At 45.2% G+C, this 25,368-nt stretch overlaps 2 long non-coding RNA genes across 4 annotated transcripts; both read left to right on the plus strand.

Moving 5' to 3' along the window:
* Positions 1-408: 408 nt before the first annotated feature.
* Positions 409-3,124, plus strand: LOC147260822 (uncharacterized). Of its 2 annotated transcripts, XR_015116157.1 has the most exons (4): positions 409-1,159; positions 2,211-2,382; positions 2,587-2,712; positions 2,863-3,124. It is a non-coding gene; the product is annotated as an uncharacterized LOC147260822 (long non-coding RNA). The 2 variants fall into 2 exon arrangements; XR_015116156.1 differs by having other exon boundaries at positions 2,211-2,712.
* Positions 3,125-5,337: 2,213 nt separating this feature from the next.
* On the plus strand, positions 5,338-14,252 carry LOC147260823 (uncharacterized). 2 transcript variants are annotated; one of them, XR_015116168.1, is made up of 4 exons: positions 5,338-5,413; positions 6,323-6,673; positions 6,779-6,997; positions 13,556-14,252. It is a non-coding gene; the product is annotated as an uncharacterized LOC147260823 (long non-coding RNA). The 2 variants fall into 2 exon arrangements; XR_015116167.1 differs by lacking the exon at positions 13,556-14,252 and having other exon boundaries at positions 6,779-7,269.
* Positions 14,253-25,368: the final 11,116 nt, after the last annotated feature.

A 25,368-nucleotide genomic window follows, 5' to 3' on the forward strand; every position in this document is an offset into this window, starting at 1 on the left:
ATTTTCCCAGAGTAATTATTTTAGAGTTATTATTTTCCTCTTCAGTAGTCGTATCTACTCATTTGGAGTCATAAATATCTCCTGTGACCAATAGAGTGAGAGCAATTTTCCAGAAGAATTTCTATTGGAGTAATACAGCAAGGCCCCGCCTACTATGTCCAGGTTTTTGAATTCTAAAGGCGCCATTGTCTCAGCCCGCACTTCTCCGCATCGGCATTACTCAGCACTCGCAGAGTCTGCAGACGGGACCACAATAATACCGTACATTGGACTTCATATTTTTCCTCACTTTGATGGATCAGAAACCAGGTCAGACTATTATTGTTTAACTTAGTAAACAGCAATGTTTGTTACTGATTTGCAACTTTTCAGCTGGCCACAGCTACTTACCCACAGACGTTAGCATGTTTGCTAGCACCAGGAGTACTACTAATTATTAGGAACAGTATTGGCAAGGCTATATCATGCATATTCATTCGTGTATTTACAAGGGAGGGATGGTTCACATTAAAAATCAATATGTCGGTTTTCACATTCATGTGAATCGTCCAGAATTAACCCTGAAGCTCCTTTCCATCTGCAGCCCCTGAGCAGGCTTTTTGTGGTCATAAAACTATCCATACAAAAACTGACATCGATAAACTATGCAACAAGACAAGTAGACATCGTACAGGAGACGGAACAATTGTTCGACGTTTTAATGGTGGCCGCACTCGCCGAGACACGTGTGTTTGACTCTGAACAGAGTGATTTGGTTTGCTTGTCCTTCATATCTCGTCCGCCGTACATCTACAAAACGCTGAATTTTCGAATCATATAATGTCAAATCATATAGTCAATGCCTGAACTGTTGTGTCCGATGTCGGTGGTTTTCAACAAGTAGTCCGGGGACCCCCAGTTGTCCTTGAGCGAATTCCAGGTGGTCCCCAGCTAAATGGAGAGTTGCTAACCCAAACTGACCCTTCTAGATTCTTTAGCTCTTGACCCTTCTAGATCTTTAACTCTTGAGGTTTTATTGCACAACCAAGAGTCCACTTGTGTTATATTGTATCTCTTTATTTGCCTCAAAGGATGCAAGCTGTCAGGGTGAAGTGTCTCCACAGGCAGAAGTCCATTTGCTATGAAGGGCAACTGACCTTCAATTCATTTTTGGAGTGTGGTGAGTGAAACAAATTGCACATGGAATAGAATTGTCATCTACCAAATAGTGTATTTTGACTGCAGCCCCCATCTATAAATATGTTGTTCCAGGGGCCCTGAGAAAGATTTGAGTTGAAAATGTTTGCTTTAAAAAATTATATTTAGACAAATATTTGCACAAATTTTAATGCTTTTTCAAAAATGGCAGTTGTACGAGCTCACAAAACAGCACTCAGTGGTGCACTACAAGCTTGTATATCTGCTAATATTGATATTCAAACAGTTTTCTGAAAAGAACAACAAAAAAGTCTTATGTTTTTGTATCAGTGGCGCTCAATATTTCATGTCAAGGATCCCCCAAAATTATATGTCTTTGGCCGCAGACCCCCATCTGAATATCTGTTGTTTCAGGGACAGAAGCAAAGATTTGTGTTACAAATGTTGACTGTGAAAGATTTTAGGCACCTTTTCAAGATTCTTGAAAAAATATCAGATCTGCAAGCTCATAGTGCACTACTCGGGGGCAGATTTGCGCTTGTAGATCTTCTATTTTTCAACAGTTAAAGCATGACGCTATAATGCTTAAAACACCAAGAGGTGTTCCCGCCCAAAATGGGTTAATGGTTAAAGTGGTTTGAATTATAGTGACACAGATGCATGGCCTTTAATAATAATAAAATAAATACATTGCAGTCAGATTCATCAATGTTGTGCAATCTTGTTTTGTCTGCAGTTTCCAAGAAATTTGCAATTCCAATCTTGGATTTAAAAGTCTATGACGATCTGAACACTGAGGTTGATGAGTAGGCGTTTACGTTTCTTGTGAATAAACCACACCTGGGTGTGCTTGAGGTGCGTTTACCTCAAGGCTCACATCCTGAAGGTGTGGCACTTATTACTCGGAGTCATATAATGCACACAGTCCTTGCTAACCTAGAATGTGAAGTATTTTTGCACTTCAAAATGCTCTTTGTTTCAAAACACCCAATGTAATGCAACATGGATCCATCCTCATCGAACATAATCTTTTTCCATTCTACGTGTTGCAAATGATCCCCTCTTGCTGATAGTATCACACCTGGACTGCTAGATTCAGCAAGCCCCTCAAGCCACTCCATTGCCAGCTCCAGAAGCTCCTTTCTCAGCTCCAGTGTGGAAAACGAGGGGGACTCTGATGACGTCATCATTTTGCAGCCAAGTCCTGCCCGAAGTAACAGAGCTGACCAGACTCGTCTCGCTCAGGTGAGCCTTGATGACTGTTTGAAATCGAGATGCTGATTCTGATAAGGGGGAAAAGCCCATGTACAGTTTTGAAGTAAAGGGGGGATGGTGGCCACTCACTTATTCTCGTGCCTTCATATTGTCATTTTGACTCAGCCCCCTTCGTGTTGCAACCTGAGATTGACAGAATAGTCGTTTACCTTCTCCCACTTCGATGATTGAAAGGATTCTGAAGGAGAAACCTGGAGGGGAGAGGATCATGAATGAGCATGCTCAGACAAAAAGTCTGACAGATTCTCGGAGACGTGACATGGTGAAGATACTGGTGGCACACATGGCCAGTGAACATGGGTATGACGGCATTATGAACATGAGCACCCAATGTACACTTTTTGTTTTAATTGGTGCAGACCAAGAGCCTTTTTTTGCAGAAGGCATCAGGAAACAATACTTTTGTTTGTATCTTGTGTGTGTGTGTGTGTGTGTGTGTGTACCCTGTAGGGCAAGTCCTTCAAGGCGTGTCAAAGAGGAATGTGCAATGGGCATCACTGCCTTGTTCCCTTATCTGGCAGACCCCCAGGGCAATTTGGGCCATGTAAGTAGATAAAACAAGTCTGTAATTGCTCAAAATAGGACTGTTGAGTGCATTGTAAACAACATATTATTGAACATTTCTGGATGCTGAGCTTTCTCCTAGTTCAGCACTGCAGATGTCAGAGCCTTTGACTCCTAGTTCAGCACTGCAGATGTCAGAGCCTTTGACTCCTAGTTCAGCACTGCAGATGTCAGAGCCTTTGACTCCTAGTTCAGCACTGCAGATGTCAGAGCCTTTGACTCCTAGTTCAGCACTGCAGATGTCAGAGCCTTTGACTCCTAGTTCAGCACTGCAGATGTCAGAGCCTTTGACTCCTAGTTCAGCACTGCAGATGTCAGAGCCTTTGACTCCTAGTTCAGCACTGCAGATGTCAGAGCCTTTGACTCCTAGTTCAGCACTGCAGATGTCAGAGCCTTTGACTCCTAGTTCAGCACTGCAGATGTCAGAGCCTTTGACTCCTAGTTCAGCACTGCAGATGTCAGAGCCTTTGACTCCTAGTTCAGCACTGCAGATGTCAGAGCCTTTGACTCCTAGTTCAGCACTGCAGATGTCAGACCCTTTGACCTTGATTTTAGCAGTTCTTCAAGAAGGGTGCGTGTTTTTTCATTTTAAGGAGAAAATAAAAGAAGAAAAAGTTATTATGTGAACAGTGCAAAGAATGCTTTTTTGCTCCAGTGGTGACAAATAAGACTGGGGCTCTGCTGTGATTTAAGTAATTTCATTTATAAACAATATAAACCAAAAAAAATTCCATAAATTAGAAAATAAGTGTTAAAAAAGTAGTGACATTGGCTGATCTACAAGCTCACAATGCTGTGAGATTGTAGATCTTATGTTTTCACTAGTTTGGGTCTTGGGCAAACATCTAGATGCATCCTGCAACTGGAAAGTGTCGCAGCAGTATGTGTGGTTCCAACACTTCCAGGTGGTCCAGATGCTGGCGACAGAACCCCTTTCAGCGAGGAAAAGCAGCTAACCACAGAAACCCAGTGTCATGAGGCCATCGCACTGATTGTAAAGGACCACACTAGTCCTTGCATGTGTTTGTTTCATCTCAGTGAAATATTCTAAATGTGTATTGTTTACATTCCGTTTTATTAACAAATATAAACTCTCAAAGTTATTAATTAATGCTTCTATTTTTGTGTGTGTGTTTTAAAATAGTTGGTAGGTGAAGTTGTGAGTGACTACTGTATGTGTAGGACTGTTGTATGGATTTGGGAGATTGAATTTTGTCCTCTGAGTGACACCGTAGCTCCACAAGAGGGAGAGACAGGTAAAGGTAACCCAACAGGAGTTGGTAATGAGGAGGCTGCTTTGTTTGAGCCTGGGCCACAAAGGTTTGATCTCCAGGCTCCAGTGTAACTTCTGCTTCATTTGCACAGAAAAGAACATTGACGCCTGTTTAAACAGAAGAAAAGATTAAAAGTATTGAAGCATCCTTGGTGAGCGCAGTGAGGTATGTTTGTTTATCTTGAAACATTGTATTATTGCAACATTGTGAGTTTGGATCAGTGTGCATGGAACACTTTGTTTGAAGGAATGTTTGGTTGATGTTGTAATATTATGGACAAAATTATGAAGATTGTACTGTGTTCCATGTGTGACATGTAGAGCTGGCTCAGGTGAGCCCCTGCATGGTTTCTCCCTCTCTTTCTGTTTCCCTCCTCCCTCTCCTGCTCTTAGGAAAGATCCAGGAGGACGCTGGCTGCTTCCTGTTCTGCCCTCCCACCTGACATCTGGGAGAAGAGTTGATTGGAGCCTGGTTGCCCCTCCACCTGGCTGGTTCCAGGGAGGCCTCTTTATCAGCCACTCCCCTGCTTTGTTCTGGGTCTCTCTCTCTCTCTGGCGGCCTGCTGAGCAACATACTCTGAGAAACCACTTTGTAAGATCAACTTATTTGGAAGTGGGAGGTGGTCGGTTGAGGTTAGATTGGGGTACCCCACACCTTACATCACGTAGTCTTCTTTTGTATACCACACTAGTTTATGGGTTGGTGCCATCCTTGTACGTTTTTGACAACCTTGATGAGTTAGACGGGCAGGCCTTTTGCTACTTGTGTTTCTTGTGTCAGGAAGATTTCAGTTAGGCCTTGTTTTGATATGTTAAGTTAATTTGTTTGGCACAATCCCCTCACGGCCTACCTTCCCTCCCACTTTGTACACAACTCTTGTTGTTTTGATCACCCCTTTGTGAAATAAATAATTCTTGCACTGATAATTTTCCACTTGGCTGTTTGTGTTATTCCTTGTGTTGCCGCAAGGAACGTAACATACTGTGAAGACTGTATGGTGACTTGTTTGTTTTATGTTTTGTATACTCTGACACAGTTTTCACGGTGCTCTGGTGAACGTGACGACGCTGCTCTCACTAAAATAAAAGACGCCTTAGGCATCAGTCGAGACTCTCTTTGGGGATCCAAGGGTTGCTACACTGATGAAGCATACAACTGATGAGGTAATCATGAAGGAGAAGATGAAACAGACCTTCACCCATCGCCAAGCAATGGTTCACAATCCAGTGAAGTCCTCTGAAATATTCACCACCTTTCCAAGACTTCCTGACATCGCAGGAATGGTGTGTGGCTCTTGAAATGAAACATAACTAACCCTTTTACAGCTGAAGCCGATTCTAAAAAAAAAGGCTTCTAAATCCTGTTTTCTGAAAAAACTTTCTGTCAGGGGTTCTCAAACCATTCCATGACAAGGACACCAAAAATGATGTGTAATTGGCCACGACCCCCATCTGAAAATGTTGTTTCAGGTCCCCCCAGAAGCAAAGATATGAATTCAAAACGTGTGCCCTCAAAGAATATATCAAAGATTTGTGCCACCTTTTCACTATTAGATCCACGTGAACTTGTATCATGTATACGCTTGACTTATCAGTACACATGAGTTCAAAGTATCATGAACAGATAATACATAAGACAACAGAAAAACACTTCCTATCAATCTCAGCAACAGAAAGCATTTCCTGAAGCCACCTCTTGAAACATGGAGCCCTCCAGTTTAATAATTTGAATTCTTTAGCTGCAACCATGCCTGCTTGTAGAGCCTGTTTTTGAAAAGGAGGAAGAGTCCTCATCCTGTCAGAGCAACCAAATACAGCAAAGTTCCAGTCTTGTTTGGAAAACCAATCCAATATATCCCACCAGAAGTTACTGAGAACAGGACAGTGCCAGAAGAAGTGTGCCATCGATCCTTCAGCACTACGACATCCATCATACGTGGGAGAAACAGATCCAAATATCTGACTAAGCCCAATTTTGGAAAAATGAAGTATACGCAAGACTTTGAATTGAATCAGTCTGTATCTCGAATCGATGGAACATTCCTGTACACTGACCAGGCTTTCCTCCCACAGTGCCTCTGACACTGGGACGTCCAGTTCTTTGGCCCAGGCCTCCCTGAGAGGACTGGCGTCTACTGGAATCAAAGGCAGTGACCAAGCGAGAAATCAAATGTTGGGAGTTCCACGTGAGAGAAGTAAATCTTCAAAGATGTTGCTCTTTGGTTTAATGGTGAACTCTGGAATATCCTCGCACACAATGATGCCAAAGTGTGTCTGAGGAAGGAGGTGTTCAGATTGGAGCTGAAGGAATGAAGCAGATTTGTTATCAACCATCTTCTCCAGTGGAACAGAGTCCTCTCTTCCTCCATTCCAGAAGCACACTGTCCATCATCGCTGGCTTGAACAAATGGTTCTATGATACAGGTGTGTGGATTGACACATCTGACATTCCAAGCAATTGTTTAATAAGATTCCAGATCTTCAGAGGGTTTCAAAGAATAAAGTTATGACCAAGTCATTTGTCAGCAGGCTGCGCTCCCCAGTAAAGCAGTGCAGGAAGAGAGGTCCCTGAAACTGACACAGACTGGATTTTCAGCCGGGACGGGGAGACAGCAGACCAGTCATCGCCAGGGGAGCCCCACTGTCCAGTTTTCTGATGAATCGTCCCTACTTGAAAGGGCTCAAGAATACACAAGTGGTATTCCTCTTGGTTTGACCATTTATTTTGAAGGGACCAATTTGGAGCAGGTAAGAGTCCTAGGATGGACAAGGAAATAAAAGGGTATATTTCAGTTCCAAGAATAATTTACATTTCCCTTCAACATGAGCAAAATCATGCTAATTATGCAGAGCCCAATTTACTTGTAAACAATACTTTTCTATTTATAATTTACACATTCGCACCATCGCATTCAAGTTTGACTATGAAGGAGGAGGCTAGTCATGCAATATGGACAGAATGATCATCAGAAATCCATGAAACAATGTTTCCAGGATCACTACATAAGGCTTGGCCTGGTCTAAGCTACTTTGTGATCTATATTATTATGATTATGATTGTTGTTATTATTATTATTATTGTTATTATGATTATGATGATGATGATGATGATTGTTATTATCATTATTATTATTATTGCTATTATTGTTATTATTATTGTTATTATGATTCTGATTATTGTTATGATTATTATTATTATTATTAGGATTATAATTATTATTGTTATTATTATTGTTATGATTATGATTGTTATTGTTATTATTATTGTTGGTGTTGTCAAGCATTAGCCAAATTAGCCACACACTATGAAACAATACATCATCATCATAGTCCTTTGAATTAGATGACACTTCATTGAATGCCTGCAGACTAGCACACACTATCAGACTACATTCCCCATAATCCTCTGCGACATCAGGAAACAAATTGGTGTGCTGTTTTCAAACTCTTGTTTCCAACTAAACAGCCAACAGCAACAGATGCACTTTGTGACACACATTGAGAACATGACCGCTGCATCAGTGGACTATGGACGACATCAAGTTGATTCAAATGTCTTCATTTTAAATTCACCAAGCAAACGCTCCACACTGGTGATGGGTGGATGAGGCGTCATGAAGCGTCATGAAGCGTCATGAAGCGTGTCGACACAATGACACACTGTGTTGATACTGTGTCACTGAATACTGACACCTGCTGGACTTTAAACTTCCCTGCAGGCTTGACAGACTGAACTGACACTGATTTGATGACCTGGTGTACACAATAATGTCATTGAAGTCTTTGCGTTCATATTGGATCATTCCATGTCTTTAAACAATGTGAAGATGTATCTTAATGTGAAAATCTAAGTGAAAATGTTGGTAATGAGGACGCTTGAGGACTTTTACAAATTTTTATTTCAAAAAATACGTTTTTCTGACATTTTAAAATTAAGTCTGTTACGTTTTTTTGATAAAACTTCTCCAGCTGTCGAAAACACGGCACAGATGAGGCTGGAGTGCAAAGAAATTGTAGGGACAGCTGGTAGAGGTTTGGACAGATTGTCTTTTGGTTGGCCCAGTAACTCACTGGATCCTGGGCCCTGGAAGTACTGCCCTCTGCCAGGTATCTCTGCACCTCCTGGAAGGCATCAGCTGTGGCACTTTTTGTCTGCCTGCCCACTTCCATGTCCAAATGTTGCCAAAGGTTATCTCAAAAACAACAAACTGGCATTTTAGGACATGATTTCCCACAACAACAAACAATGCAGGTTCCTGTGGACCAAACAGCAGCTAAGAAGGTAGTGTTGGTGTCTCTGTTCCTCTCCAGAAGCACACAACTGTTGACAGAAGGCTTGGCTTTCCAAGAGAACACACTGACACTGGTGTGGTAGCCCTGAGTGTCGTGACTGAACAACCATCAGTCTTAGACTGTTAAAGAGGCTAAGAGAGGACACTTGTCAGACATTATTGTGTCTGATCGCCACAACCCACGTGTGCTATTTAAAACCATTGACTCTGCTCTGAATGCCCCACAGCCTGTCTGCCTGGAAGCACCCACTGAAATGTGCAATGACTTCCTGCACTTTTTCATTGACAAGGTTGTTATCAGGAGGGCTCTCATCTCAGCTCCTGCCGCTGACCCCTCTGCTTCTGTCCGTTGCCCGGCTGTGTTCGATAAGTTTGAGCCTGTGACTTTGTCATTTTTAAAGATGTGGTTGGCCACATGAAGCCATCAGGTTCCCCTCATGATTCTGTCTCTCCTCATTTTTAAAAGAGGTTTTCCCCAGTATGGGGCAGTCAGTTCTGGGCGTTAGTAACAGCAGTCTGTCTTCTGGTGTTGTCCCCATTAGTTTTAAACATGCAGTAGTGCAACCACTGCTTACGAAACCTGGCCTTGACAGCACTGTATTGGCTAACTTTAGGCCCATCTCTAAGTTGCCTTTTATTTCTAAGGTCTTGGAGAAAGTTGTGTCTGCTCAACTGAAGTCTTTTCTGGATGAGCATGATATTCTGGAGGTTTTCCAGTCAGGTTTTAAGACTCTGCATAGCACAGAGTCAGCACTGCTTAGGGTCTTCAATGACATCCTCCTGGCAAACGACTGTGGAGATGATGTGATTCTTGTCCTGCTGGACCAAACTGCTGCCTTTGATACAGTGGATCACAATATTTTATTATCTCGGTTGCAGCACCTAGTGGGCATTTGTGGTAGTGCTCTGCGGTGGTTTAGGTCCTATCTGACAGACAGAACTCTGTGTGTAAGCTTTGCTGGTTCTGAATCTTCCCCTGCTCCTCAGTCATTTGGGGTTCCACAGGGCTCAATTTTAGGGCCTCTCCTTTTTTCATTGTATGTACTTCCTCTGGGCTCCATTCTCATCAGCATGGCATCTCTTTTCACTGCTATGCTGGTGACAGTCAGATAGATGTGCCACTAAAGAAGAAAGATGCTCTCTCAATCAAGCCACTTCTGTTATGTCTTGATGACATTAAAGCCTGGATGGCCCTAAACTTTTTCAATTTTAACAAGAAGAAAACTGAAGTGATGGTGTTTGGCCCCAGTGGCTCCTGTGAACCTCCCCCTATTGACTTGGGCCCCTTGGCTCTGTATGTGAAGCCAACTGTTTCAAACTTGGGTTTAAGATGGACAGGGATTTCAAACTAGATCGTCAAATAGGTGCAGTGGTGAAGTCCAGCTTCTTTCATCTGAGGCTGTTAGCAAAAGTGAAGCCCTTTCTTGCAGGAGAGCATTTTGAGACTGTGATTCATGCCTTCATCACGTCTCGGCTTGATGATTGCAGTGCTCTTTACTTTGGAATCAGCCAGTCCTCCCTCTCACGTCTCCAGTTGGTACAAAATGCTGCTGCTCGACTTTTAACCGGAGCAGGAAGAAGGAGCCCATCGTTCTGGCCTCCCTCCACTGGCTGCCTGTGCACTTCAGGGTTCATTTTAAGATTCTTTTATTTGTTTTTAAATCCTTAAATGGTCTGGCCCCCCTTACCTCTCTGAGCTGCTTCACCCTCGTGCTCCTGCTCGGTGCCTCAGGTCAGCTGACCAGCTGCTCCTGGAGATACCGAGGTCTAAGCGGAAGCTCAGAGGGGACAGAGCCTTTTCTGTTGCTGCTCCCAAATGATGGAACGATCTGCCTTTGCACCTCAGACAGGCTTCTTCACTGTCCATTTTTAAAACTAATCTTAAAACCTATTTTTATTCCTTGGCTTTTGACCCAGCATGAGACTTTGCTCCTGTTTTAGTATTTTTATTGTTCTTCACTTGATTATTATGTTTTATGACTATTTATGTACAGCACTTTGTTTTCAGCTGTGGTTGTTTTTAAAGTGCTTTATGAATAAAGTTGAGTTGAGTCTTAGTTTTCAAAGACCTTCTGCCCTTGGAGGAGAGTTTTAGGCCTTCCTGGTGTTGCTGGACAGGCGGAGCAGGGACCGAGCAAAGCTGTGGTTTCTAAGAATGGAGAAAGTCCCTGACAACATGAAGCTTGGGCCCAGAGTTCAAATACTGAACCTTTCCTTCAAGTATCTCTACATCAGTTCCTTTGTTCCACATCAAAACCACTGTTTTGGCGGTCCAACACTTCATCGGACAGTTGTATAAAACAATGCTGCATTCCTACTTTGCCAGGTTGCCTTGAATGTGGCGTCACTTCCTGTTCTGACACTCTGCTGCTTTTTCAACATTTTTAACAAGAAATGTTTGTTCACAATTCACTGAAACGAGTGTGTTCAATGCCACACATTTACAGACCTTTGTGTTTCCTTGAAGGTTCATGTTGGAACACTGAACGTAGTAAAATCTGTTCTTTAATGGGAAATCCCCGTAGATGAAGTGGAACATTCCAGAACTTCACTTTAACACACTCCAATTCCAGAGCTTCTGTTTGAATGGAGCTGTTGTTCATGGATTTTGATGGACGATGCTTGGTTTTCCATTGTCCAATGAATGTTTGACCCTTCCAGTCCTCTAAAGTGATGGACTAATACTGGCAAGATGCAGAAATCCTCTATTGTTCAAAGCACAGATTCTGTGTTGATACATTGTTGTAGTTTTTATACTTGGAGAAACCAGAATCTGACAGGAAATCACTGTAGAAAGTTGGCTCAGTTTCAGAAAGTAACAACTCAGTAGCTTCACTTGACAGTGACGGACCTTAAACTGGGCTATTTTGATGGACTCTGCTTGCTTTTCCACTGTCAAATGAACTTTTCTAATGGGAAATTCCTGCTCATAGACTGGTTTGTTTCATAAAAGAACCAGTAAGAGCCCTGAACTGAGAGAAGAACCTGAAAGGTCCTTGTTCTTCATGTGTTTTCCATGATGGGCCTGTTTTCCTGCAGTTGAAAGCACATTTCTCAACACTAAATGGACTGTAATTTCATCAGTTTGGACTGGGAAAGCTGCTGGGTATTTTTACAGTTTCTTCCATGGAATTTTGTGGAACAGTTCATGACTGTAATTGGACGGTACCGTCTGGAAACGCTGCTGCCAGACTTTTGACCCTTTTTTTACAGTGCAGTAAAGACCCAGGCCGTTAGACCTGTCCAGCCTCACACCATCTGGAGGTGTTGGTGCTGAATGGGCTTGTTCAGTGAACCCTTGGGGCTCCATCCACCAAAACCTGTCCACGTAGTCTCGGCCCCACTAGGACCAGGTCCTGTGAGTTTCAACTCTCTATGTACCAGGGCCCAGGAGCTGGAGGGCTCCTGAATCAGCAGTGTTGGTTTAGGTTGAGGGACAGAGTTGCTGAAGTTGGGGTTTTTGAATGTAGACACTGAGAGGACGGTCTCCAGTGACCTTTGACCTTGACAGAGGCCTTCCCACACCTGTTCTGGTTTGACCTGATTTGGGCTCTAGAGAGAGGAGAGGACAGGAGAGGAGAGAGAGGAGAGGAGAGGAGAGGAGAGAGAGGAGAGAGAGGAGAGAGAGGAGAGAGAGGAGAGAGGAGAGGAGAGAGAGAGGAGAGGAGAGAGAGAGAGAGAGGAGAGGAGAGAGAGGAGAGTAGAGGAGAGGAGAGAGAGGAGGAGAGAGAGGAGGAGAGGAGAGAGAGAGGAGAGGAGAATAGAGGAGAGAGACGAGGAGAGGAGAGGAGAGAGGAGAGGGGAGGAGAGGCCTCCATGTGGCTCATGGATCCCTGCATGGAGAGACCGTCCCTTCTCCTTCTCTGTGTCCACAAAGCCACGGCGGTGGAACCAAAGGTCTCCAATGTGCAGGGTCCTTGACAAAGTGGGGCTTCATGGTGGTGGACTGATGGCTCTACCTGCTGCTACAACACAGGCTTGGGGTTTCTCCTCTGGAGACACAAGGTTGAGGTGGGTTTTCTAGCCCAGCCTGGAAGGCTCTCACACACTCGCCAGAATTCAGTTTCTTTGATGTGTCCTGAGATCAAAGACAGAATTCTAGGATCAAATACACTGGAAAAGCCCCCTGATGACGTCATCAGGAATCTGACTTGGATCTGGTCCTCACCTGAGCTGGTTTCGTTGCAGCTCCTGGTTTTTGCGACTGCACTCGTGGACACGTTCAAAGATTTCTCAGTTTTCCACAGCGCCTGACCTTCAGGTCTGAGAGGACTGATGGATGGTGGTTCCTCTCTACTGAGCTGCTGGTTCCTGCCATGACAGGAATTCTACCAGTTGTAAAAGGGAGCTGTCAGCTGGGGACAAACCTGACTTCTGCTCAGCTCCACTGATGCTCCACCCCAGGAAGAAGGTAGGAAGTTCCACCAAGGAACCTGACAAGGTGAACCTGAGAGGGGAACCTTTTCAGGTGATGACATCATGAAGCTCCCTGAGAGAAGGACGAGCAGAGGGAGGGCACTTTGAGGAGCTAGAATATCAAACCTGTTCCAGTTCTTAACAATTCTTGGCTCTACTCCATGACTCCATGTATCTTGTTTGATATATTTGATGTCTTCAGTATGAATCTCCAAAGTAGAAGGTAGTCCAAATAAAGGACACCACTGAAGAAGAGGGTGTCCTCACTTCTGAGCGGTAGTGAGTGGCTGCTCTGTCCATGTCCTGTTTTTAAAGTACTATTTATTTAGTGGCTTTAGGGGCAGACAACAAAAACAGCATCCCATTTTTAAAGTGTTGCATCGTGAGGTGTAGAGGTCCCAGGTGGAGGGAGGACTGCTACCCACAGTTCTCTGTGCTGCCTTGACCCCCCCCCCCCCCCCCGCTGAGCCTTCTGTTCAGCAGCCTGTAGCTGCCGTGCCACACGGTGCTGAGGCCCTGCCTCAGTTGTAGAGAGCAACACTCCAAGAGCCAGGATCCAAAAGGGTAACAGCTCACCTTCACTATCTTTGTCCAACAGAACCCCCACCAGCTTCGGGTGGTGGACCAGGCCCCCAGCTCTGGCTGTGATGGAGTTCTGTGGCCCTGATGGTGTCCACTTGTTTCCAGGCCAGACCAGGCTACCAGGAGACATGTGTGGAAACAGGGAAAGGGTGGTCCACCACCCATTCTCCTAACCCAAACCCAACCCCCACTGAGGAAGCAGCGTGTGATCCCAACCCACTTAACGGCCGCACCTTTGCACCTCCCTGCTGGATTTGTAGGCATGGCTTGTGACCAGGACATGGATGAATGCTGCACACAGCAAAGCCATGTGAGCATTTGGGGAAATCTGGGAATCCTGAGGGTTCCTTCCAGTGTCACTGCAGGCAGCATTGCAGAAACACATCAAAACAGGATTACAGTTCAATAGCAGGGATTTTCAGGGAGTTCAAGGTGCTGGGGAGAAGTGGGGTCCCAAGAACTGAAGGACTGTGCACCCCCTTTCTCCTCCTCAGACAGGTCTTTTCCCTCCTCCCCAACCAATTTTGTTGGGTTTTTCTTTTGATCTTTTGTTGTGAAAGTGCCTTTAGTCGTTTGTTTTATTGATCCTTTCATTTAAAAGCACTTTTAGTTGTTTGTTTTGAACTAATGAGCACATTTTTACTCCTAATTTCTAATATCATGTTGAATTGGTGATGTAACTGTTTAATGTGTGTTTTTAATATTGACAAATGTTTATGTACTCAAATAAATGTTCTTCCTTCATTTCACTACGTTCTCTGTCCTCTTTGATCCTCCTATTGACTCACTGATTTATCCTTCTATGGTTCTGGTTCTATCAGTTCTAAAATACAGTCTCCAACAGACAGAACCAGAGACCTGCGTGTGCTCCAGAGTCCCTCTGCTTCTCCAGCTCCCAGGTTCTCCACCTTCTTTTCTCAGGCTGCTTGTCATTGCCTGGACCAAGACCCAGGATCTCCATGAGGTGCAGACACCATGCTGGTGGTTCAGCTGGGGAACCCTCCTTTCCCCCTATGACACTCATCAAACTGCCTTCAATCCTGTCAACAAACTCTCTTAGAAAGTGATGTTTCTCTTTTTTCAAGATGGTGTTTCTTGACCAGCACCTTTTCAAGTCTCTGAAAGTGGTGGGAACTCACTGACAGGTGCATCAAGAAAGGATCCTCTCACCACATGGCAACGCGCTTTCCCCTGAAATGGAGGTCCCATGAAGGACTTTAGGTAGGAATGATGTGGTGTGGTGGAAGGTGAGAACTGGGATGCTGCATGTAAAAGGTACTCCTGAGGCTGGAGGTGTCACCCTTAACACTGGAGGGCCTCTTGCCACAGTTGGGGGAGCTGGGAAAGTTTCCGGAGGTCCACATTTACAGGGAATGAACAGGGGTGCTAACGTTGCTGCAGGAACACCTCATTCCAGCCGTAGTGAACGGGCTCCAGTGTGGCAAATGTTGACCGCTCTTAGTTGGTGACAGCAGCTGATTATTGCTGGAAAGGTGAGCTTGGAAGCTTTCCTCTGATGGTGACAGGTTTGATGGGGGGGGGGGGTGACCAACTGTGTTAGGTGAGAGATGAACCCCCCAGAGCGGTCAGGTTTTGTGTCATGTTAGATTAATTTGAACCAGGATTGCCTTCTCTGACTCTGTCATTGTCAAACAATGCACAGCCTCCCATCAACTTCATAAAAACCCATGAATGGGTATTTTAATGTGTGTCAGTATGTGTTTTACACACACACACACACACTCACACACACACTCACACACACACACTCACACACACACACACACACACACACACACACGTGAAGGACAGGTACCGTTTCTGGTCTCAGCTCCCTAAGATTCCATGTGACTCACCCCTTCATAAAGGTGAAGTCTTATTTCACAAAAACTGCGGGGGAGCCTTCCAGTTCTGAGGTTAGCACCCCAACATCGGAGAAAAAGTGAAACACTGAAGACAAATCTCAAGAAGAACCTTTGTCCCTTCCCTCCCCAGACGGCAATGTCACGTCCATGCCCTAGCGGTGTTCTTGGTTGGCCTTGTGTCTGTCTTGTCTCCTGGCTCCCGCTTTTATATTGAAATTGAACTCTGCTCTCATTTCTGGTAACTTCCCTTCCCCTTAGTGTGTTTCCCACCAGGCCAGAAAACGGACGGAGTACCGTTTTCTTCATCAACCGTTCTCGTCAAAGAAATCTTCATGTGTAAATGTACATATTGGTGTATTGTTTGTTTGTTTTATTTTTTTATCTGTTCCCCTCTTTGCTTTGGAATGTGACACAGCCTGTCAACCATTTGTTTGTGAAATAGACAAAACTAAAGAAGCAAATGAAACATTTCGCTGATTAGTTGTGAGCCTTTTTTTTGTATCACAAACTTTAATTTGTAAATTTGTGGAAAAAGGCAAAGAAAGCAGGAGTGACCCTCCACATTAGGAGGGACTGACAAAGACTTGTACCTATGATAACCCAGCCTGTCATTTGGAAAAGAGATTCTATGCCTTGACTGAACTGGGAGGCTAACAAAGCCTGAGGAAAGCTAAAAACAATCCAAAAGGTTGCATGCTGAGACTGATGTCATTATGGTTATGAGGGGCCCTAACCCTATGTTCAGCACCTGACCAAAGTACTTGCATGCTCTTCAGTGAAGTATTTTTGAGTAATTCTCTAGAATAGTACTCTCAAGTACTATGACTGGGGGGTGGCAGTACTTCAGTTTGTTTTATTTAGTACTCATTCCACCTCTCCTTTGCCACCAATACTTGTTGTGGTCTGCATGTCCAGCGAGTGAGAGATTGTGTCAAACGTGGTGGTTTAGGGCTCCTGATCTGTGTCCTCCATGTGACTGAACCTTCATAACTCTTTGTGGCCTCGCTAAAACCACCAGAAACCCTAACCATCTTTGGGTGGTGGACCAAGCCCCCAGGAAGGACTGTGCATTCCTGCTCCCCACGTTTGTGGAGGGCAGGCCATAATTCTAAACCTAGCCCTTACGGTTCCAAAGTGCACCACTTTTGCTGGGGTGGTAGTCTTACCTTATACCTCCACTGATTTTATGTGTTCAAAGAATATATGCCACTTTATCTTAATCACTAATGTTGTGACAGAGTGAGAATTGAGCTGTCGTGTTTAAAATGGAGCTGCCTAAGGCCACAAGGACCAGGTCATATTTAAAGGCTATTAAGTTGACTTTTTTGAAACCCCACCACCTTCAGGCTTCATGCAGGATATCTTAGTAACCCATGCGAAATGGGAGACGAGAAAGCACTTAGGTGGGAGGGGACACTTACCTTAAAACCCTGAACCTTCACCCTGAGCAGCACCGATAGAGTGAACGCCTGTCCGGATGGAGGGCAAACCTTTCACTTGATTTGTTTCACTGCTCGTGGAATTTAAAGTTGGCATCACTCAGGCTAGGAAGCTCCTACACACACCTGCTTGCTACCATCGGAAAGCCCGTACACACATTTGGGGAGGGTAGCCAGCGTCTCGGGACTCTGCCCCCTACAGGTTGTATGTACACAAAAGTTACTGAACAGTTTAGCCTCAAAGAGACGGTGACCTAAAAGACATGCATATCAAAACAGGTACATGGAGAAGGGGCTGTTAGCTCGGGTGCTTGGAGGCCACTTTTGTTCCTTTGCACCCAGCCTGAGGAAGACACAAATTGTGTCGAAACGTCGCACGGGCACATGTTGACGTTTTTGATTTAGTTCATACCGAACCCCTAGCCCTAACCGCTCTCCATGCACCTCAGACAGGCAGGGAGTCAAAGTGTCTCTGAACAGTGACACAAGCAGGTGGAGAGGGAGGCGTTGAAGAGAAGAAAAGAACAGGCAGAGTTTCACATAAGCCATTTCAGCCCATCGGACCACTGGGCTCCGACAGGTAGGCCGACCCCCTACCTGTCCAGGTGGTTGATTTAGTGGACTGGATGTCTGTGGACCTGAACAGCTAGGCATCTGACAGCAATGAGTAAGACTTTGGGGTAAACTCTGAAGAAGAGGAAGATGAGGATGATGGAGAGAAGAGGAAGATCAGGGTGACATTGACAACTACGATGACGGCGTGGCCAGCAACGTGGAGAAACAGGGTGCCGACACCTTTGACCCAGAGGAGTACCAGTTCACTTGTCTGACATATAAAGGATCTGGTGAGGACGCCTCCCTCGGTAGGGGTTCCAGGCACGTCCAACAGGGAGGAGGCCTCGGGGCCGACCCAGGACCCTGGAGGGATTATATATCTCAGCTGGCCTGGGAACGCCTCGGGATTCCCCCGGAAGAGCTGGTGGACGTGGCGGGGAGAGGACAGTCTGGGCCTCCTTGCTGAGGCTGCTGCCCCCCCGACCCAGACCAACCGGATCAGAGGAGGACGATGAAGATGATGAAATGAAATGAAACCCCTCTTTTTCCTTTTTTTATTTTTTAACCCTTTAAATAATAAATGAAATGAAAGACACTTGTTTTGACTAACATATTCATCTGAAATTATGTTTTACGATTGATAATAATAATTATTATTTATTATTATTTTAATAATTACATCAGAGGTTAGTGGTTAGGGTTAGGGTTCGGTGAATGAGCAAAAAACCCTCCCCTCAATGGGAAGGGAGGTGCACGGTCCATCCACTTGTCAGACCACCATACCACCAGTCCCCTTGAGGTGGATGTGCACGGCAGCACTGGCCATAGTGCACTACCATCCACGGGTCATCATCCTTGGAGTTCCCCATTGCTGGGTTCTGTTTTTAGTGTATCGGCGTAGCCTTTGTCATGTATTTAATGAATTTTTAAGGGTCCTATATTATTTATTATTCATTATGAAAATATGAAATCAAATGAAATGGAAATAATGTTTTAAATTGTTTATGAAAAATCAAATCAAATTATTTTTAAATCAAATTGCTTTGAAATAAAAACCAAAAAGGCAGCATTTCAACCCTGGGAAGAATCTTCATCAGGCCTGGCCCACAACAGCCAAGCACAACCCAGTGCTCTCCAGTGCTAATAAACAGGTGTGTAGTTTCCAGTGTCAAAGCAAGAAAGAGCCTCTCCTGCCCCTCCCTCTACTTCTACCCTCTGTATTTTCTCTACAGAAAAAACCATGGAGATGCTCTCTGCTACTTTGGCATGATGCCATGCTAATGAGCCTCCAAGAAGCTCAGCATCATCCTGGTCTTTCCGTCAGCAGGAAGCCTCAGAGCGATAGAAAGAGTCAAGACCATACAACCTTCAATGCCTCTGACAGAAAGAGGCTGTTGGTCATCCACTGTGTTGCCACTGCAGTGAGCCTGCTGTCATTCGGTTGGCATTCTTAAAGACTACATGTATTCCATGGTAGGCTTTCTTTAGAATGAATGGTCAGTGGGTAATTATTGTTTCTTTTGGGGTGGTAGAAAACTTCAACATTTAAGAAGCATCCCACAGGAATGTGGAAAAATTGTGTGGGCCTGCTGTGCCCAACTGGAAGGGTGGAACCCTGAGACACATCCCAAATCAATCCAACTTTCTATGTCCCCTCATTCAGACCCTCTCAAATTGAATTTATATTTCTATTACTATTCCCATGAAATCATCTTATAATCATACTGCCTTTCCCTGACAGGTACAGAGATTGTCTTCCTGAGGAGTGGCTCTGTGGCAACTGTGACGGCCTGCATCACAAAAAGCAGCCCCTCCACAACAGGGAATCCATCACTGATGGTTCTTTAAAGCTATTCCTCCAAGTACCCACATCATGAAAAACAACCATGGTTATTGCACCCACGAGCAAGGTATGTCTTGACCCAAGTCTTAATTTTTCTTCATATGTATCTCTGGCTTGTGACAAATAATAGCAGGGAGTGGTTCCTTTTTTTGGTCAGCATGCATTTTTCCAGCTGTGAGGGCACCATGCTGTTCTTATCAGGGCAAAAATACCGCCACATCACCGGGGAAACCAGTGATTTTAATGACTATCAATGGTGAGGACAATTCACTACACCACACAGACCACGCCGATGCAGTATGCAGCAAGAAGGTTCCGGGTGGGAGTCCCGGCTCGAGTGCAGGATCTTTCTGGGTGAGTCTCCATGTCCTCGCTGTTCCTGTGTGGGTTCTCTCTGGTTCTCCAGCTTCCTCCACAGTCCAAAGACGTCAAGAGGGGACGAGGCTGATTGATTCTCTAAATTGACCGTAGGTGTGAATGTGAGTGTGAATGGTTGTTCGTCTCTGTATGTTGGCCCTGCGATGGACTGGTGACCTGTCCAGGGTGAACCCCGCCTCTCGCCTGTAGACGCTGAGATAGGCTCCACCCCCCGCAACTCTGAATAGAAAGGAATAAGCGGAAGACAATGGATGAATGAATGAATGTTACGTTGGTGATGTCACTGTGAAATGCAGGTTTTGATATCAATGTTGTTTTTCTCCTTTTCAATGTTGACTTAAATAAATGTTCTTCCTTCATTTAACTACATATTCTTGCTTTTTTATCCCTCTTAATTATTCATTCAATTTATCCATCCATCCATTTTCTTCCACTTATTCCTGTTAAGGGGGGGTGGAGCCTGTCCCAGTGACTGTCAGGCAAGAGGCGGGGTTCACCCTGGACAGGTCGCCAGTCCATGGCAGGGCCAACATATCGAGACAGACGACCATTCACAATCTCAGTCGTACCTACGGTCAATCTAGACTGTCAGTCAGCCTCGTCGCCTCTTGATGTCTCTGGACCGTGGGAGGAGGGAGAGAACCCACACAGGGAGAACATGCAGACTCCATCCAGAAAGGCCCGCAGAACCTAGTGTTGGTTGGTGCTAGTGGCTCATGTTGCTTTGGATGAGAGGAGACGAAGGAAAAGCTCAACGTGGGGGAAGGTGGAGGTGAGACTGGCACGGGAGAGCAAGGAAGAAGAAGCTGGGACGAGACTTGGCTCCATTGGTGGAAATGGCACCTATGGACAAGTCTACAAGAGACAACATGTCAAGGCTGGACAGCAGGCTACCACCAGGGTCCTGGACGTAACGGCGGATGAAGAGGAGGAAATTAAACTGGAGGTTAGCATGAAGAAGAATCCCAGCACAGAAACATGGCCACCTACTAGGGTGCTTCCAGTAAGAGGAGGCCTCTGGACATGAAGACCAGCTCTGGCTGTGATGGAGTTCTGTGGAGCTGCTGACCTCACACTCCTGGTGAGGACCTTTCTTTCCTGCCCCTCTCTTTCTTTCTCTATTCAAGAAGACTCGGCCTGTCGTGTGTGTTTATATTTAATCGTGCATTTTATTAAAAAATGCTAAGTTTTTACATTTTAAGAGCTCCTCAAAAGAGAAGACGTAAAAGATGGAGCTTTGTAGTTTTCAGTCCAGGCTTTCTTTGATAGCGATGGGTGGACGGTGGTGCGCTACAGGCGGCGGCGTTGCTCTCATCCAGCGACTGAGCCGCCCGTCCCTGAAAGATGAGGGAAGTCTCCCCCAGGTGCTGCTCCACCAATGTCACCAAAACAACCCCACCTCAGGTGTAGAGAGCAACACTCCAAGAGCCAGGATCCAAAAGGGTAACAGCTCAACTTGAACTATCCTTGTCCAGCAGAACACCCGCCACCTTGGGGTGGTGGACCAGGCCCCCAGCTCTGGCTGTGATGGAGTTCTGTGGAGCTGCTGACCTCACACTCCTGCTGAAGAACACTAAGAGGAAACAGCTGAAGGAAGAATGGATGGCCTACATCTCCAGAGAGGTACTCAGAGTCATTGAGGACTTTCTCCTCCAGGAGGGGGGCCTGTGCCCTCCTCCCCACAACACCACGGATGGAACGTAAGCACCGTTCACGGAAAACCACCATCCTGAGGGAGGCACTTGTGTGAGTTGCATTTGCTTCCTGCTAGGGAGGACAGCTTATCTTGCTAGCGTTACATTAGCTAGCAGCTAGGTTAGAAAGGTAGTATTCTTGTGTGGAGTGGAGGAGCATGGGTAATGCATTCCTACCCATGACCAGCAGAACATGTATGTGACCCATGTATTTTAGAGCAGCCAATAGTTCCCCACCTCCTAGACACGTGTGTTATTTCAAGTGGGTGTCTCATGAAAGTGTGGTTGAACGGTCAGATGGCTGATGCTGAGTCAGCATTCCTAAAGAGGCCAAGGCCGTTTGTAGCCTGCTGCACCACACTTGAGTGAGACGGATCAAAGTTTGTGTCCAGAACAACTTGACATTGGGCCGCTCATCTAGACAACCAGTCCAGTGAAGCCCTGCTGTCAGGTGACCTGGGGGTCATTAGCATGTGTGTTAGCTGAGAGGAGAGGCAGCCAGAGGCTGACACACACAGCTGCTCCCTCTACATGAAGAGAAAAGGGCCAGTTGGAATCAAAGCAGTGTAGGACTTTGGCATGAACTCCATCTGAAAACACTACTTGTCACCTCCTGGATTTGAATGTGCTTTGTCTCATTGTTCTGGCGCTGCTCGCTCATGTTGGTCGTCTTTGTGTGATGCAGGTGAAACTGGATTTTACCAAGACGCTAGAGGAAGGAGCAGACGTGACGCCAGCAGCACGTCGGCCTCCGTGACGCCGGACGCGCGTGATAACGAATGATTTCATCAGCTGAAGGCAATAAACTTCATCTGAAACAAATCTCACAACATGTCTCTCTCTGTCTGTCTTATTGTGAGAATCTGAGTCTCACGTCCCACGGTTGGTGAAGTCTCCAGATATCAGGATACCAGCAGTCCAGGGAAAGGTCTGGGGCCATGCTAGCTTCCCCAGCATGGGGGCCGAAAGGAGGGTTCCCCAGCTGAACCACCAGCATGGTGTCTGCACCTCATGGAGATCCTGGGTCCTGGTCCAGGCAATGACAAGCAGCCTGAGAAAAGAAGGTGGAGAACCTGGGAGCTGGAGAAGCAGAGGGACTCTGGAGCACACGCAGGTCTCTGGTTCTGTCTGTTGGAGACTGTATTTTAGAACTGATGGAACCAGAACCATAGAAGGATAAATCAGTGAGTCATTAGGAGGATCAAAGAGGAAAGAGAACGTAGTGAAATGAAGGAAGAACATTTATAGAAACCAACATTTTATATTCAAACAACATTGATATTGAAACATATTTAATGGCTGCATTACAAACGTAACATCATATTTCAAATTATTTGTGAAAACGGTCTTTTTATTTAAACAAAGAACTAAAAGTGTTTTTGAATGAAAGAATAGAAAGTTCACAAATAAAACAAACAACTGAAGGCCCTTTGGAAAAAAGATGAAGAGAAAAACAACCAAAATCTCAGGGAGATCAAACAAAACCAAAGTGCTCAAAGAAGAAGGAGTGTCAACTCAATAGACAAAGTGAAGCCTTGACAGTCAGCATGTAGTGGTCTTGAACCTCCCGGTTCAAAATGGCAGTGCTCCCTCCTTTTGTCCTTCTCAGTAGACACTGTTTCCATCTTCCCCTCACTCTCCCCTGTCTCAACATGTTTCCTGGTTTCTAAAGGTCTTGGTCACAACCTTCCCAAGTTCCAGACCCAGACCATCTTCTGAGCCAGGTCAGATAAAGACTTTCCTGTCCTTCAGATGTTCAGGGTTGATGAGGATCAGGGGCCCGTTTCACAATGCAGGTTTAGTGAAAACTCGGGGTCTGTTAACCCTGAAATTAGGAAAACTCAGAGTTTTCCGCTTCACAAAGGGAGGTCACTCAAACCAGAGAAAGAGGGTTCACTCTGGCCTGTTTCACAGACAGCGGTAACTTAAACTCTCGGTCAGTTACCGCAGTAACAGACGCCCTGAAACTAACCTGGTCGGGACCAGGTTTTTGACAATGAACCTCGAGTTTCTCGCTGACTCCGCCCACTTTCAGAGCCACATCCCCCATTTGATTTCCACATTCATTCATCAGCAGACAAGTTTTGGCGAGTTTTCAACTAACATGGCAGGTCCTTTTGTTGATGATCCCGTGGATGAAGGTGCAGCATTGCTGCGCACAATTAAATATTCGTCAGGAGATGGAGATCAGACCATAGACGTTCTTGCTGTTCCAGACAGTATCGGAACCATTTCACATCACAGTCCATCGTCTACATACACAACCTCCTCCGTCCTTACATTGGCAACATCACCAGTCGTAGTCATGCTCTCATGTCATCTGTCTCTCTCTCTCTCTATGTATATATATATACTGTATATATATCTCAAGCCATATTACATTTCATGAAGGCACTGGTGTCTTGGGGGTTTTGTTCTGAGGATGAACTCCCTCAGCCACTGGCCTTCCTACACTCTGGCTCAGGTCCTGCTCCTGTGCCTCTGTTAGAGGTGGTGGTGGTGCTGGGCCCCCACCCGTTTTACGGGCATCTGCCTTCTTTCTGTTGGCTGAGTAGAAGTCTGTGTTTGTTTAAAAAGGCTAAATCCTTTATTAGAACATGATATCCATGAAAAGACATTTGTGTATGAAACCAGCATTGGTTGGGGATCAAACAACTATTGTACACATTCAAACAGCCACTTAATATTTAACTTACAATGCAGAACATGGGGTACCCCTGAGGTGGTCTGACTGTTTGAATCATGTTTCTATGCTTCATTTTAAGTTGCTGCCAAGTGCGTTTCTCCCCCACGGTACTGCATCTAAACGATATCAATTAATGCGCTACCATGGAAGCAGCTTCCTCCGTAGTAATCATGATTGCAAAGGACTACATTTAAACTTCTGCATTGACCCGAGCAGCAGTGTTCCTCCACGCCATCTCTCTCTCTTTTGCAGCTGCAGCGGTGTTGCACTTCTTTTTTAACGCGTGTTGGAACTCTTCACATGATGGCATCAAGATTTCCAACTCCACTGACGTGAACAACCAAGCTCTCCGCTTCTCCGTCGCCATGGTGACTCGGTGAATCGGGGCTCCATTCATGCTGGCTTTTTAGAGTTGTCGTGATCGCGCTTTACCCCAGGTGAACCTACTCGGAGTTGATCAAACTGATTCAAATCTGCTGTTCTGAAACCGCAAACTGAGTTTTCTATCTCAGGGTAGATCAACTCGGAGGTCAGGATGAAACTCAGGGTTTGATGAACCTGCTTTGTGAAACGGGCCCCAGGCCATCTACTGGGTCAACGTGGTCCAAGTCTGTCCCTCACAGGTAAGCAGTCACCTTCCAGTTAGGACTCGACTCCTTGAAAACTCTGGTGTCCACCAAGTCAATGAAGACCAGTCCTACCTTGTATTTGGGGTTGGAGGTCAACGTTTGCTGACAGGAGCAACACCTCCTCTCCTAGCCTTTTCTTTTACTCCCCAAAATTTGCATTTGCCATGATGCTGTTTCAGTTGCCATCTTGGGAGGGAAGGAGCAAAGGTTCTTCTTTTATTCATCCCCAGTTTCTCCTTTTTTTCCTTGTGGATTATTTCTTCTTCTTTCCTCTTAAAAGGAGCTTCCACTTTTGTGATTTGCGTGTGCTGCTCTTCATCAGAAGGTTCTTTTTCTGAATCAGAGTCAGTGGCTGCAGAGTGTCGATGGTCTGGCTCATTGTTGCTGCTGTCCAGCGTGATGGATGTTGAGGTGCTTGCCCCCATTTTGAAGGGTCCTCCACGGGTTTTTGTGAAATACAACATCACCTTTATGAAGGGGTCGGTCACATGGTAGAACCTCTGGAAACCTGGTCATCCATCATCAGGGTTGAAGACTGTATACTTTTGATGTTAGTTTTTGTTTTGGGAGTTTTTGAATTGTTGGTTTGTTTTTGTGGAGTTTTGTTTTTCAGTTAAAGTCAAGAAATCAAGAGTGAACTAAAAACACTTTCCCAAAAGTAGAAAGGAACAAAAACACAAAGACAGACGACTCAAATTTATGTAAAAATGAGGACGACTTCAACAACACAAATCTTATTT

This window comes from Aulostomus chinensis, chromosome 5 (genome assembly GCF_037954235.1).
Source record: "Aulostomus chinensis isolate RoL2024-O1b breed Wild chromosome 5, RoL_Achi_v1.0, whole genome shotgun sequence".
Classification (NCBI taxonomy): Eukaryota; Metazoa; Chordata; class Actinopteri; order Syngnathiformes; family Aulostomidae; genus Aulostomus; species Aulostomus chinensis.